General features: G+C 39.1%; 1 non-coding gene across 1 annotated transcript; it reads right to left on the bottom strand.

Moving 5' to 3' along the window:
* Nucleotides 1-11,343: 11,343 nt before the first annotated feature.
* Nucleotides 11,344-11,450, bottom strand: LOC122080432. The gene has a single exon (XR_006140727.1). It is a non-coding gene; the product is annotated as a small nucleolar RNA R71 (small nucleolar RNA).
* Between the last annotated feature and the right edge of the window lie 3,859 nt (nucleotides 11,451-15,309).

Here is a 15,309-nt window from a genome sequence, read left to right as displayed (position 1 = left end):
GAAATGCTAACGTCATCCAACAACTCCTGGTTGGGCTAAGGGATCAGCCACCTAGGGCCATTTCTTCTCGACCCCCGTGAAAGCGCTTTACTTCCATTGCCCTCGAACAAGCGATAGCCATGTCCTCGAACTGTTGAATAGCCTCGGCTGAGAAGGTGATGCAGTGCATCTCGAATCAGATTAAATGCTCTAGCAGGTCGACTCGAACTGCTAGAGCGGGGGGCTGGTGATGAGGCAAAATATATCACTTTCCTCAGCACGGCTAATGCATGTACCTACCTCGGCGTCCAATCAGGCCGTGCTCAACCTCGGCCTCAATCATGCCGTGCTATTGCCTCGGCATCTAACATGCCATGCTACTGCCTCGGCATCCAACATGCTGTGCTACTGCCTCGGCATCCATTAGGCCGTACTGTCACCTCGGCCTCCATCAGGCCGTGCCCCACGTCGGCCTCCATCAGGCCGTGCTACTACCTCAACCTCCAACATGCCGTGCTACTGCCTCGGCATCCATTAGGCCGTACTGTCACCTCGGCCTCCATCAGGCCGTGCTCCACGTCGGCCCCAATCAGGCCGTGCTCCACCTCGACCTTAATCAGTCTGAGCTATTGCCTTAGCATCCAACAGGCCTTGCCCCACCTCGGCCTCCATCAGGCCGTGCTACTGCCTCGGCCTCCAACATGCCGTGCTACTGCATCGGCATCCATTAGGCCGTACTGTCACCTCGGCCTCCATCAGGCCGTGCTCCACATCGGCCTCCATCAGGCTGTGCTCCACCTCGGCCTCCATCAATCCGTGCTACTGCCTCGGCCTCCAACATGTCGTGCTAGTGCCTCGGCATCCATTAGGCCGTACTGCCACCTCAGCCTCAATCATGCCATGCTCCACCTCGGCACCAGTCAGGCCGTGCTCCACCTCGGCCCCAATCATGCCGGGCTATTGCCTCGGCGTCCAACAGGCCGTGCTGTTACCTCGGCCTCATCTGGCCGAGCTGCCACTTCAGCCCGACGTCAACAAGGATTCCAGAAACGTGTTTCCGTCCACCCCTATATTCAAGGAACGTAGTCTATTCCGGAGGTCAGGAGTCTATCCACTACACGTCATCATGATGTCACACGGTTGATCTCTCTTAGTTAAGAGGGGAATGTTCTAGGAATATTATTGGAATCACAGAGCCACTCTCCTTGAGGACTCCCCGCCTAAGCAGGACTCTTTACAATCGTCTCCCACTTGCCCTCCATGAGCAGCCTATAAATACCAAGGTAAGCCTCCATCACAAGGGATGCATTACTCACTTCTCATACCGTAAAGCTCTCTTGAGCATCTGTTGTGGAAAGGTCTAACTTAGGCATCGGAGAGTCACCCGTCGGGTCAGCCCGGCTCTCCTTGTCATCTCTTCTGTGTAGGTCGGCCAAAGCTCCAGGAACTGCAGGAGAGATAGTCCGGTCAAATTTTTCCACATCAGTTATCATATCTGCACTCCAATTGAAGAAGCTATTGGATAAGGGATATCAAGGCTACTTAGCATCTGTGATGGATACTGAGATAGGGTTAGGCCATTGACCGAGCTAGACATGGTGAGGGAATTTTTTGATGTATTTTTGAATGACTTGACCAGTTTACCCTCGGATCGAGAGACAGAGTTTACTATAGACCTACTCCCGGACTTGGCACCAGTGTCAAAACCCTCTTACTGCATGGCCCCCACAGAGTTGAAGGAATTACAGGTTCAACTTCAAGACCTTCTGAAAAAGGGGTTCATTAGACCTAGTGTGTCTTCGTGGGGAGCCCCGACAATGTTTGTCAAGAAGAAAGACGAAAGTATGAGGCTGTGCATTGATTACCGGGAGCTTAACAAGCTAATCATCAAGAACTGATATCCTTTGCCATGGATAGATGATTTATTTGATCAGTTGTAGGGCCCCAAGGTATTCTCTAAGATTGACCTTAGATCGAGCTACCACTAGCTCAGGATCAAGGATAGTGATGTCAGCAGGACGACCTTTAGATCAAGGTATGGACATTATGAGTTCTTGGTGATGTCATTTGGGTTGACAAAAGCACCAGCTGCATTTATGGATTTGATGAACCGGGTATTCCAGGATGCCTTAGACAAGTTTGTGATTGTTCACTTGAGGCATTCCGTACTGCAACGTCTGAGGGAGAAGCAATTCTATGCCTAATTCAGAAAAATACGAGTTTTGATTGTCACAGATGGCATTCCTAGGCCACATTGTCTTAGACAAGGGTATAGAGGTTGACCCAGGCAAGGTGAAGGCAGTCCTAGAGTGGGAGACTCCCAAGAGTGTGGTAGACATACGTAGTTTTCTGGGATTGACTGGATACTATAGGAGGTTTATTGAGAACTTCTCCCGTATTGCTACCCTAATGTCCCTATTCACATGAAAGGGTATGAAATTTGAGTGGTCTGATGCTTGTGAAAAGAGCTTCAAAGAGCTAAGTCAAAGGTTTGTATTAACTCCAGTTTTGGCTATCCCAATCGGTACAGGTGGAATGGTTGTGTATAGTGATGCCTCCAAGCTGGGTTTGGGTTGTGTATTGATGCAACATGGGAAAGTCATCGCTTATGCATCCCGCCAGTTGAAGGATTATGAGAAGAACTACCCCACCCATGATTTGGAGTTGGCAGCAGTGATTTTTACACTGAAAATCTAGAGACACTACCTGTATGGTGAGAAGAGTGAGATTTACAGTGACCATAAGAGCCTCAAGTACTTCTTCACCCGAAAGGAGCTCAACATGAGACAGAGGCGTTGGTTGGAGTTGATGAAGAACTATGACTATACTATCCACTATCACCCAAGAAAGGCCAATGTGGTAGCTGATGCACTTAGTCAAAAATCTCAGTCACTGACTCTTGCATCACTGACCACCAATGAGCATCTCATAGAGGAGGCCAAAAAATAGGATTTGGAGCTACTAGTGGAAGGTGTCACCTTGTCACTATCGACATTGGTGGTACAACCTAGTCTGGTCGATAGGATCATCGCAGCTCAGGGTACTGATGCAGAGTTGTAAAAGCTGATAAAAGAATGCAAGGAAGGAACCCAAAAGACTCGAATTTCTTTGTACCTGAAAGCGGGATTCTCAAGTTCAAAGGGAAGTTATGTGTGCCTAGTGATAGTGATTTGAGAGACAATTTTAAGAGAGGCACACAACTCTCCATACTCCATTCACCTCGGCGGCACTAAAATGTATAAGGACCTCAAGGGCTCCTACTGGTGGAAGGGAATGAAGAATGATGCGGCCACACATGTGTCTAGATGCCTCACGTGCCAGCAAGTCAAGGCTGAAAGACAAAGGCCCTATGGTTTATTGTAGTCACTACCTATTCTGGAGTGGAAATGGAAAAATATTACCATGGACTTCGTCACAGGCTTATCCCGCACTCAAAAGGGTATGGATGTCATTTGGGTAGTTGTGGACCGCTTGACTAAGGCAACTCACTTTATTCCAATCAAGGTCATATTTTCTATGGACAAGTTAGCCGAGTTATAAATTAACAATATCATCTGGTTGCATGGTGTATCAGTTAGCATTATCTCTGATTGAGATCCTAGGTTCACTTCTAAGTTCTAGACATGTGTGCAGAAGGCTATGGGCATACAATTAAATTTCAGTATAGCATTTCACCCACAGACCGATGGTCAGTTGGAGAGGACTATCTAGATGTTAGAGGACCTGTTTCGAGCATGTGCCTTAGATATGAGTTACAATTGGGATGAACACATTTCCCTTATTGAGTTTTCCAACAACAACAGTTATCAAGCCACTGTTTGAGATTTTAAAATGTAACCGTAAGCATATGGATCAGTGTAGCTACGGGTCGAACATAGGGAGAGCAACCACTTTATTTTTTTTGCTTCGTTTAATAATGCGAAAGTGAACTGATTAATGGTTGTGATCTAATTCTAATTACCATCCTAAACATATGTATCTAAAATAACGTCCTAACCATTCGTCATCTAAGAATTTAAATACGCAAGCCACGTAATTAAAATTAAATAAATAAATAGCTGAAAATAAACACCCCATGTAATTAAAAAGCAATGAAGGAAAAAATACTGAAATAAAAATAAAGTAAAAGAAAGGAGATAAAGCTAGAGATAGACTCACAAGTAGGTTTCTCTACTTAGCCCGAGGGATGCATCATAATATGAGCTTCCTTACTTGACCAGATAGTCACTTTTACAAGGGTTACTCTATTTGGCTCTAGGGAAAGGGAGACAATTAAAGTAAAAATAATAAAATGATGGTTCTGTGGCTAAGAGGGGCAAAGTCAACACATACACTAGCCATGAACCTTGGGGGAAAGGAATATCAATAATATAACGACTGAAATTGAAATCTTAAATTACGAAGGAAAGGGTAGTCAGAAGAGGGAATGAGAGGGGGGAGAGAAGACTATAAAAGGAGCCTACTTACTTGAACTTCAACCCTTGAACTGAAAACTTGATCGATTTGAGATACTACCAGTACTAAAAACCAGATCTAGAATAAACCAAATCTGAAATTTCTAGTACTGGAGAAAACAAATCTGAAGAAAAAAAAATTAACTTGAAAGACATGCTTCGTAGCTTATTCTTGTCACCTAGATCTAAGCCTAAAACTAGAACTTGAAAATTACAACTTCAATTGTTTAAACAATAAAAATAAAATACTGAATCAGAAACAAAAGTGCTTGTATTAATTGAATAAAAATAACTTACAAAAGTGTTTAAAGCATAAACCTATAATTAGAGCTAGAGAAAGAGAAAACTAGAGAAAGAGATAGAGCAACTAAGAAAAAACCCTAGAAAAAGAATGAAATGCCTCCACTCCTTGTGTTAATTCTATTATATGGAGAATGGGGGAGGGAAGCAAATGATTTTAGCTTCTAAAAAAAAAAAAGATTTTTTTTATCTTGTTGATGAAGTGGAGGAGAGAGAAGAGAGAAAACGTGTGGAGTGAGGTCTCCCATGATTTTTCTTGCCTTTTTTTTTTCTATTTTTCTCTCTCTTCTTGCACAAGAAACCCCTTTTGGCCGATTTTTCTTGCTTGGATTTGGACAATATTCTATTTTAATGAAAAATTTCATCCATGCCCTTGTCTTTTTTTTTTTTTTTTTCTTCTTTCCTATTTTTTCTCTTTATTTTCTCTCTCTTCTTCAAACTTGCGTACAACCATCTAGGTTGACCTCCTTTAAGTAATAAGTAGGAGAGAGAAAGCCTCAACAAAATGGCAGCTAGAAGGTTCGAACTTGATACCTAATAAGCAAGGGATTTTACACACCACAACTCATCAACTATGCTAGGTAGTTGTTACCAAAAACGAATCTTTAATCACTTAAGGATGTGGTCCATCGATCCTTGTTGGTATTTGAAATATTTCTTATACCCTTGAGACAACTGCAGATGGGCAGGTTCTACATATCGGTTCAGTTCTGATCCATTATTCTTTTTCTGACCCAAAAACAATAATCATTTGTACGGTTGACCAAACGAATGTGTACTTGCAATTGAACACGTCCATCTTGCTCAGAATTTCGTCCTCTTTGCAACTATGAAAGAAATATGACCTCTTTATGTGTAAAATTAGAGATATAGCACCCGATAGTCCTTAAGGCCTTGAAAATATAAAATCTACAAAAAGAGAGTAAAACCCAAGGTAGCTCCATTCTAAATATTTACGACACTAGATTTCACACATAAATGTGCTCATCAGAATTCCCCCACACTTAAACTTTGCTTGTCCTCGAGCAAAACAAAAAGAAAAAGAATAAAAACAAAAAATCTAACTCACTTTCGTAGGAATTGCGGTTGCACTTAATATGTGCAACAAGCCTTTAAACCCCTAGATCACCCCTAGTGGACGAGTTGTGTCTCATGGGTGTTTACAATGAATATACACACAAAATTTAGAATAAACAAATCTCAATCTTAGCTAAAGGTAAGGAACATACCGATCCGGAGTAAAGATAATTCCTCTTACAAGGGACCCCCACACTTAAACTTTTATTACCCTTTATCAATTCCAGGCACTAGCATATTTTTTAATTTGGAACTCACTTCGTCTCTTCCAAAACATCTTTATCTTAAGGCAAAATCACTTGTGAAGAAATAGGGAAACAATGACTAAGGCGTTGGAGTGTTTTTGACCAAACATGTTACCTAGCATTAATGACATTTGCACATTTTTTTCTCATTTTTTTGCTTAATAAACTCTATTCTACTCCACTATTTTGGCCTGAATGACATGGTGGGGCAAACACCAGACACCCAAGTTACTATATAGCTTCACTTTTTACATATGCCCACAAAGACAGTGATGCTAGAGTTCTTTCAAAAGTTTCCTCCCTAGGAATTTCGATCAAGACACCACACTTCCTGAGGCGTAATGCCTTTTCTAGTTCCAAGGGAATCAACTCTTATTGTTCTTTATACCGCATTTTACACTTCATTTAAAATTGTGCATTTGTCAACTCATGCCAAATTAAAAAGAATGTCTCAACTCCAAATCAAAAGTACAAGGAACCCACAGACTTACATCTGGTCCAACACCATAAAACAAGGGTCTCTTATAAAGTCCCATCTCAAGACACATGCTTGTTTCTTTCTTTTCAATAAGGTTTTTATACGTTCAAAATGGGTACTTTAATCAAAACTTTTATTTTTATACATCAAGCAACCAAATGGTATGATCATTAGCTAAAAGCCAAAGTAGGACTTCATCCTTAACAAGCTAAAAAATAAAAAGAAAAACAAACAAAACAAAGTGAAAAAAGTAAAAATTGGTTTCCCTCCCCCACACTTAAGTCATACAATGTCCTCAATACATGGAAAGAATTAAAAGCGAAGACAATGCAAGGGGGTCATACCTGATTAAAAGTTAGTTATCAGTGTAAAGAGATTCATGGAGATCCATGACCTCTTCACTACCAATAGTAGGAAACTCGAGGAACGGTTTCAAATACTAACCATTAACCTTCGAAATTACCCCTGCTCCTGGATTCAGAATCTCCATAGCCCCATGGGGATATACATTATGGACAATAAACGGGCCATCCCATCGGGATCTAAGTTTACCAGGGAAAGATATAATTGAGAGTTGTACAATAAGACCTTATCACCAATTATAAAAGATTTATGCAGAATGTGTTTATCATGGAAAGTTTTGGTCTTTTCCTTGTAAATCTTAGAACTTTCATAGGCATCATTCCTAAGTTCCTCCAACTCAGATTGTTGGAGCCTATGATGAATTCTCGAATTAGATAAATCAAAGTTGAGCTTCTTGATGGCCCAAAAGGCCTTATGCTCCAACTCAACTGGTAAGTGACAAGTTTTTTCATACACCAAACAGTAAGGAGACTGACCAAGGTCGGTCTTGAATGCAGTCCGTGGGCCCATAGGGCATCAATGAGCCTAAGGGACCAATCCTTACGGTTAGGATTAACAATTTTCTCCAAGAATTATTTGATCTTCCTATTAGACACCTCTACTTGGCCACTAGTTTGGGGGTGATAAGGGGTAGATAACTTATGGGTGATCTCATACTTTTTCATTAAGGCCTCAAAAGGTCGATTACAAAAATGAGTACCCCTATCACTAATTATTGCACGTGGTGCACAAAAACAGAAAAAAATGTTCTCTTTGAGAAACTGGACCACCACTTTGTGGTCATTAAATTTACAAGGTATGGCCTCTATCTATTTAGAAACGTAATCAACAGCCAAAAGTATGTACAAATTCCCAAAGAAATTAGGGAATGGTCTCATAAAATCGATGCCCCATACATCAAAGATCACAACAACCAAAATAGGTTTGAGAGGTATTGTGTTCATCTTATTGATAAGGCCAAAAGACTGGCAGGCAGGACAAGCCTTGTAAAAATCAAAATCATCTTTAAAAGAGTGGGCTAATAAAATCCACATTGGAGAACCTTTGCGGTAGTCTTCTTAGGTCAAAAGTGTCCACCACATGCATAATCATTGTAAAAAGAGAGACTAGAATGTTGCTCATGATCAGGAACACATCATCGGATAATCTAATCCGGACATATCTTAAACAAATAAGGATCATTCCAGGAAAAGTACTTAACTTGGGAATGAAACCTATACTTATCTTGGGTGGACTAGTGATTCGGAGTCGCACCTGAAACTAAGAAGTTGACAATGTCAGCAAATCATAGTTCATTGAACACTTCAAATAACTGTTCATCTTGAAAGTTCTTGTTGACTGAAGAATTGACAGTCAAGGAATTGGGAAGCTAGGATAAATGGTCTGCAACTAGGTTTTCAACTCATTTCTTATCCCTAATTTCTAAATCAAACTCTTGTAAAAGTAAAACCCACCTAATGAGACGGGCATTGGCATCCTTCTTCTGAACTAGGTATCTAAGAGCAGAATGATCAGTATACACCACCACATATGAACCAACTAAGTAAGACCATAACTTTTCTAATGCAAACACAATAGCTAAAAATTCTTTTTCAGTGGTTGTATAATTGAGTTGTGCATCATTTAAGGTCCTACTAGTATAGTAAATGACAGTGGATAACTTATCAATCCTTTGACCCAAGACCACTCCTATGGTAAAATTCAAAGCATCACACATCAGTTCAAAAGGTTTAGTCCAAACAGGTGGTTAAACAATGGGTGCATTGGTCAACTCCTTCTTAAGTTGTTTGAGGGATTCTAGGCACTCTTTAGAAAACTCAAAAGTTTGATCTTTGGCAAGTAATGAAGTGAGAGGTCAGGCTAACTGACTAAAGTTCTTAATAAGCCTTCTATAGAAGCCCACATGCTAGAAAAGATCGGACGTCCTTAACAGATTGAGGAAGTGGTAAATTATCAATTAAATCCACTTTGTCTCTATCTACCTTAATTCCCACCTTGGATATTACATGGCCTTAAACAATACCAGATTTAACTATAAAATGGTATTTCTTCCAATTCAAAACCAAATTCTTAGATATGCACCTTTTCAAAACTAGGGAAAGATGATGGAGACATTTAGAATAGGAATTCCCATGAATTGAAAAGTCATCCATAAATACTTCTAAGAATTTTTCGACCATGTTAGAAAAGATGCTCATCATGCATCGTTGGAACGTAGCAGGGGCATTGCAAAGCCCAAAGGACATACGCCTATAAGAAAATGTTCCATATGGACATGTAAAAGTGATCTTATGTTGGTCCTCTAAAGCAATTGGGATCTGGTTATAGCCAGAATATCCATCAAGAAAACAATAGTATTTATGTTTAACTAACCTTTCTAACATCTGGTCAATGAATAACAGTGGGAAGTGGTCCTTCCAGGTTACCACATTAAGTTTCTTGTAGTCTATGCACACTTTTCACCTTGATTGGACATGAGTTGGAATTAGTTCATTATTGGCATTAGGAACTACAGTCACCCAAGACTTCTTAGGCACTACGTGAACTGGACTTACCCATAAGCTATCAAAAATAGGATAAATTATTCCATGATCCAAGCATTTTAGGATCTCTTTCTTAATGGCTTCCATCATCATTGGGTAAGCTCTTCTTTGGGGTTCCGTGGATGGTTTGGAATCCTCTATAAGATGTATATGATGTTACACAATAGAAAGGCTTATACCCTTGATATCAGCCATGGTCCAACTTAGGGCTTCCTTATTATCTTTTAATACTTTAAGTAACTCCTCTTCTTGGCTAGAAGTCAAATTTGAAGAAATTATTACAGGAAGAGTCTGGTCAGGCCCTAGGAAAGCATACCTCAAATTAGATGGCAACTCCTTAAGATCTAGCTTAGGGGGCTCAACTATGGAAAGTTTGGGAATGAGATTGAAAAGGGGTCTTAAGGGCTCCACAGGTGTGTGAAGACTCAAGACTTCAGAAAATAAATTTTTACTATCATCATCCAACTCATTCATACACTCTTAGAATTCTGAATCAAAATCAATATCAAATTTGGTAATTAAATCATTAAAAACATGTATAAAATCCTCAAGCATATTGATCTCTTCTTCCATATGTGGTTGCTTGCCTATCCTAAACATGTTAAACTCAACAATTTAATTGCCAAAGGATAACCTTAGGAAACTATTCCGGCAGTTGATTAATGCATTACTGGTAGTCAAGAATGGTCTTCCTAGAATTATTGGGATCTCATCCTTAGTTGAGAAGGGCTTGGTATCTAACACAATAAAATCAATAGGAAAAATAATTTTTCCCACCTTTAGTAAGACATCCTCAACCATCCCTTTAGGAATCTTAATAGACCTATCTGCCAACTGAAAAGTAGTTCCAGTGGTTTTCAATTCTCCCAATCCTAGTTGCTTGCACACATGATAAGATAAAAGATTCACACTTGTGCCAAGGTCAATTAAGGCATGCTCAATGTAGGTGTTGCCTATGACACAAGATATTGTAGGGCTCCCTGGATCCTTATACTTGGCTGCTATAGGCTGAGTAATTATGAAACTAATATTACCTACCAAGAACCTTTTTTTTTTGCACAGTAGTGATACATTTTTAAGTACAGAAATCTTTCAGTACCTTTGCATAGGCGGGGATCTAGGATATGGCATCCAAAAGAGGGATGTTCACTTCTACCTTTTTGAAGACTTCTAAAATTTTATTTATGGAAGCAATCTTCTTTTTATTTACCAAGCGATTAGGAAATGGGATAGGAGGAACATATGGACTATTAGGGATTTGCCCTTTTTCAGAAGAATCATTTTTGGTTTCCTCAACCAAATCATCTTTAATTTTAAAAGAATCTTTAGGTTTATTAGACGAACCTAGAACAAGAGGCACACTTGTGTCCTCAACTGAAGGAGAGTTAACAGGAGTAATAGATGGGGAAGATTTAGGAACGCTCTGTTAGTACTCTGTACCACTCCTAAGGGCATAAACAACATTACATTGGTTAGAGGGCCCTTGTTGGGTCTGACCTTGTACTATATTCAGTGGTGCATTAGTTGGTGCTTGTGAACTAACAGGCTGATGATGTCTAAGGTTAGGCTCTGGTTGACTGGGTAAAGTTCCTTTCTCCTTCTCACGTATAATTGAGATAACTTGGGTGAGTTCTCTCATAAAATTATATATCACTATGTCGCCCCACTTCCACGGGTTGGCCTCTGAGGATGTATACCTATTTCTAAGAGAATTTGAAGAGGTATGCATTCTAATTAAGATCCAACAACTTTCTGGTGATGCTGTTAAGCTTAGGTTTATCGCTTTTGCATTAAAAGACCAAGTTAAGAAGTGATTGTATGGATTATCCACAAATTTCATAACCTCATGGGAATAGTTCACAGTTGTCTTCCTTGATAATTTTTTCCCAACTCACAAGACCAATAAGCTTAGAAGTGAAATCCTTTAGTTTAGGCAAAAGCCTAGTGAGTCATTTTCCAAACTTATAGAGAGATTCAAGGATCTACTCCAAGAATGTCCTCACCATGGCCTAGATTTATGACATTTATGTCAAACAATTAATGAGGGTATTGATTATCCAACTAAATAAATGATAGATTCTATGTGCCCTGAGGGATTCACATCATTTACAGATGAAGGAAAGGCATAGGAATTCTTACTTGACTTAGCTGACAAAACCCGTGAGTGGAAATCAACCCAAGAGAGTGAAAGAACCATATGAGAAAAATGATATTTTGTGGATGTGATAGTAGCCAAGGAAGCTCATTTGGATAGCCTAATCAAGAGGATTGAGGCTAATTTTCCTAGAGAGCCAACATCAGTCAATTTGGTTAAGATTTGTGCTCGGTGCCAATCCCCTAGACATGTCATAGAAGAATACCCCAACATCTCTGGGGACACTTCTAATGATAGTGTTAATGCCTTATACTAGAATAATTCATGTAGTAACACCTACAATCCAAGATGGAGAAATCACCTAAATTTCTCTTAGAATCAGGGCAACCAAGCAGGGCCTTCTAATTTTCATAATCAAGGTCAACCTAGACCCCAAAGGCCTCTCTTTGCACAATAATCTTTTTTCCAAAATACTTTTCCTAGGTCAAATGTAGGACCTCAGGCTAGTTTTCCTAGGGCCCGTCTCCTATCATCTTATCAGCAGTCCAAAAGCACTAAATCCCAAACTCTAAACACCAAACCCTAAATCCTAAACCCTAAATTCAAAACCCTAAACCGTAAACCTTAAACTCTAAACCCTAAACATTAAACCCTAAGCCATAAACCTTAAAACCTAACCCTAAACACTACACCCAAGATACCTAATCTTTAAATCTTGAGCCCAAAACCCTAAAACCTAAACCCTAAACCTTAAAGCCCAAAAACCCTAATCCCTAAACCCTGAACCCTAAACCCTAAACCCTAAACAAGAAAACCAAAACACTAAAACCCTAAACATAAATGGTAAACCCCAACCAAACAGCCTAAAGTTATTGCCCTGGGCTTGTGGTAGAGCTATGCATGAAGGTTGGGATGTTTTAGCAGACTTTTAGAGATTTAGGTGAAGGGTTTTGATGTTGGTCTCCCATATTAAAAGATTTTAAAGAAAGCAGACGTATAGGATCACTACTTGTTGGATCTCTTCTTTTTAATCGATTCTTAGTATTATGTACCCACCTAACACTCATGCAACAGAAAACTACCCACAATTAGAGTAAGATAAGCACAAAAGAATGGATAGAATTTTTTTTTTTAATGGTTTTATTTTTTATTTTTTTGGCTTTTGGGAGCTTACCGGTAGGGATCCTAGGTTGCTCAGATCAATTCCTGAGGTACTGCTACAGGGCGAAATCTGTCTTTGTCATAATGTGAAACATAACGACCTCCACTGATACAACTATTATTGCAAGTTGTTCTTCTCAAAAATTTAATAAAAGAAAAGGAAAAAAAAAAAAAACAAAGCAAACAAGGCACTCCGATTTACTAAAAGAAAGTAAAAAATAACATGGAACTGTCTCCCCGGTAATGGCGTCAAAAACTTGTTTGAGATTTTAAAATATAATCGCAAGCATATGGATCAGTGTAGCTACGGGTCAAACACAGGGAGAGCATCCACTTTATTTTTTTGCTTCTTTTAATAATGCGAAAGTGAACCGATTAATGGTTGTGATCTAATTCTAATTACTATCCTAAACATATGTATCTAAAATAACGTCTTAATCATTCGTCATCTAAGAATTTAAATACGCAGGCCACGTTATTAAAATTAAATAAATAAATAGCTGAAAATAAACACTCCACGCAATTAAAAAGCAATAAAGGAAAAAAAATACTGAAATAAAAATATAGTAAAAGAAAGGGGATAAAGCTAGAGACAAACTCACAAGTAGGTTTTTCTACTTAGCCCGAGGGATATATCATAATATGAGCTTCCCTACTTGATCAGAGAGTCACTCTTACAAGGATTACTCTACTTGGCTTTAGGGAAATGGAGACAATTAAAATAAAAACAATAAAATGATGGTTCTATGGCTAGGAGGGGCAAAACCAACACATACACTAGCCATGAACCTTGGGGGAAAGGGATAGCAATAATATAACGACTAAAATTAAAATCCTAAATTAAGAAAGAAAGGGTAGTCAGAAGAGGGAATGAGAGGGGGGAGAGAAGACTACTGAAAGAGCCTACTTATTTGAACTTTAACCCTTGAACTGAAAACTTGATCGATTTGAGATACTCCCAATACTAAAAACAGATCTGGAATAAACCAAATCTGAAGAAAAAAATTGAACTTGAAAGACATGCTTTATAGCTTATTCTTGTCACTTAGAACTAAGCCTAGAACTAAAACTTGAAAATTACAACTTCAATTGTGTAAATAATAAAAATAAAAGATTGAATAAAAACAAAAGTGCTTACATTAATTGAATAAAAAGAACTTACAAAAGTGTTTAAAGCATAAACCTAGAACTAGAGCTAGAGAAAGAGAAAACTAGAGAAAGAGACAAAGCAACTTAGAAAAAACCCTAGAAGAAGAATGAAGTGCCTCCTCCCCCTATGTTAATTCTATTATATAGAGAATGGGGGAGGGAAGCTAACGATTTTAGCTTCTAAAAAAAAAGATTTTTTTTTCTTGCTTGGATTTGGACAATATTTTTTTTTAATAGAAAATTTCATCTATACCCTTGTCTTTTTTTTTTTTTTTTTTTTTCCTATTTTTTCTCTCTCTTCTTCAAACTTGCATACAACCATCTTGGCTGACTTCCTTTAAGTGATGAGTAGGAAAGAGAAAATCTTCTAAAAAAAACCTCAACAAAATGGCAATTAAGAGGTTCGAACTTGAGACCTCCTAATAAGCAAGGCACACCACAACTCATCAACTATGCTAGGTAGTTGTTGTTACCAAAAACGAATCTTCAATCACTTAAAGATGTGGTTCATCAATCCTTGTTGGGATTTAGAATATTCCTTATACCCTTGGGACAACTGCAAATGGGCTGGTTTTGCATCTCGGTTCAATTTTGATCCATTATTCTTTTTCTGGCCTGAAAACAATAGTCACTTGTACGGTTGACTAAACGAATGTGTACATGCAATTGAACACGTCCATCTTGCTCAGAATTTCATCCTCTTCGTAACCATGAAAAGAAATAGGATATATTTATGTGTAAAATTGAAGATATAACACCCGATAGTCCTTAAGGTCTTGAAAATATAAAACCCGCAAAAAGAGAGTAAAACCTAAGGTAACTCCATTCTAAATATGTAAAATGCATATTTTACTACATTAGATTTCACACATAAATGTGCTCATCACCCACCATATGAGGCACAGTACAACAGAAAATGTCGGACTCTACTCTATTGGGATGAGGTTGGTGAGCGGCGTATTCTGGGTCTAGACTTGATACAGGCTACCAGTGAGAAGGTGAATGTGATCAGGGGGAGGATTAAGGCAACTCAGTCCAGGCAGAAGAACTATGCAGATGCCAGGAGAAAGCATCTGGAATTTGGAGTTGGAGACAAAGTGTTTTTGCAGATCTCCCAAGTTAAAGGGGTAATGCGGTTCGGCAAAAAGGGAAAGCTTAGTTCGAGGTTCATGGGACCGTACGATGTACTAGAGAGGATCGGGTACACATAATGTTTTCCATGTATCCATGTTGAGGAAGTACATTTCCTACCCCATTCACATCTTAACTTACATTCCCCATGAGTTGGACGAGACCTATCATAACAGTTCAAATTAGACCGGGTCAAGGCACAGGAGTAACACAGCTTCCATAGAAAAAATTTAAACCTTGGATGAGCTTTCAATTTCCACATACTTGACCATAACAGCATCCTAGAGCAATGGGGATGAGAAGATCTTTGTGTTCTGATAGAGTTAGCTGCAAT

The sequence above is a fragment of the Macadamia integrifolia genome, chromosome 5, assembly GCF_013358625.1.
Source record: "Macadamia integrifolia cultivar HAES 741 chromosome 5, SCU_Mint_v3, whole genome shotgun sequence".
Lineage (NCBI taxonomy): Eukaryota > Viridiplantae > Streptophyta > Magnoliopsida > Proteales > Proteaceae > Macadamia > Macadamia integrifolia.
Note: the sequence above shows the minus strand (reverse complement) of the source record. Positions and strands in the feature narration are given on the sequence as shown.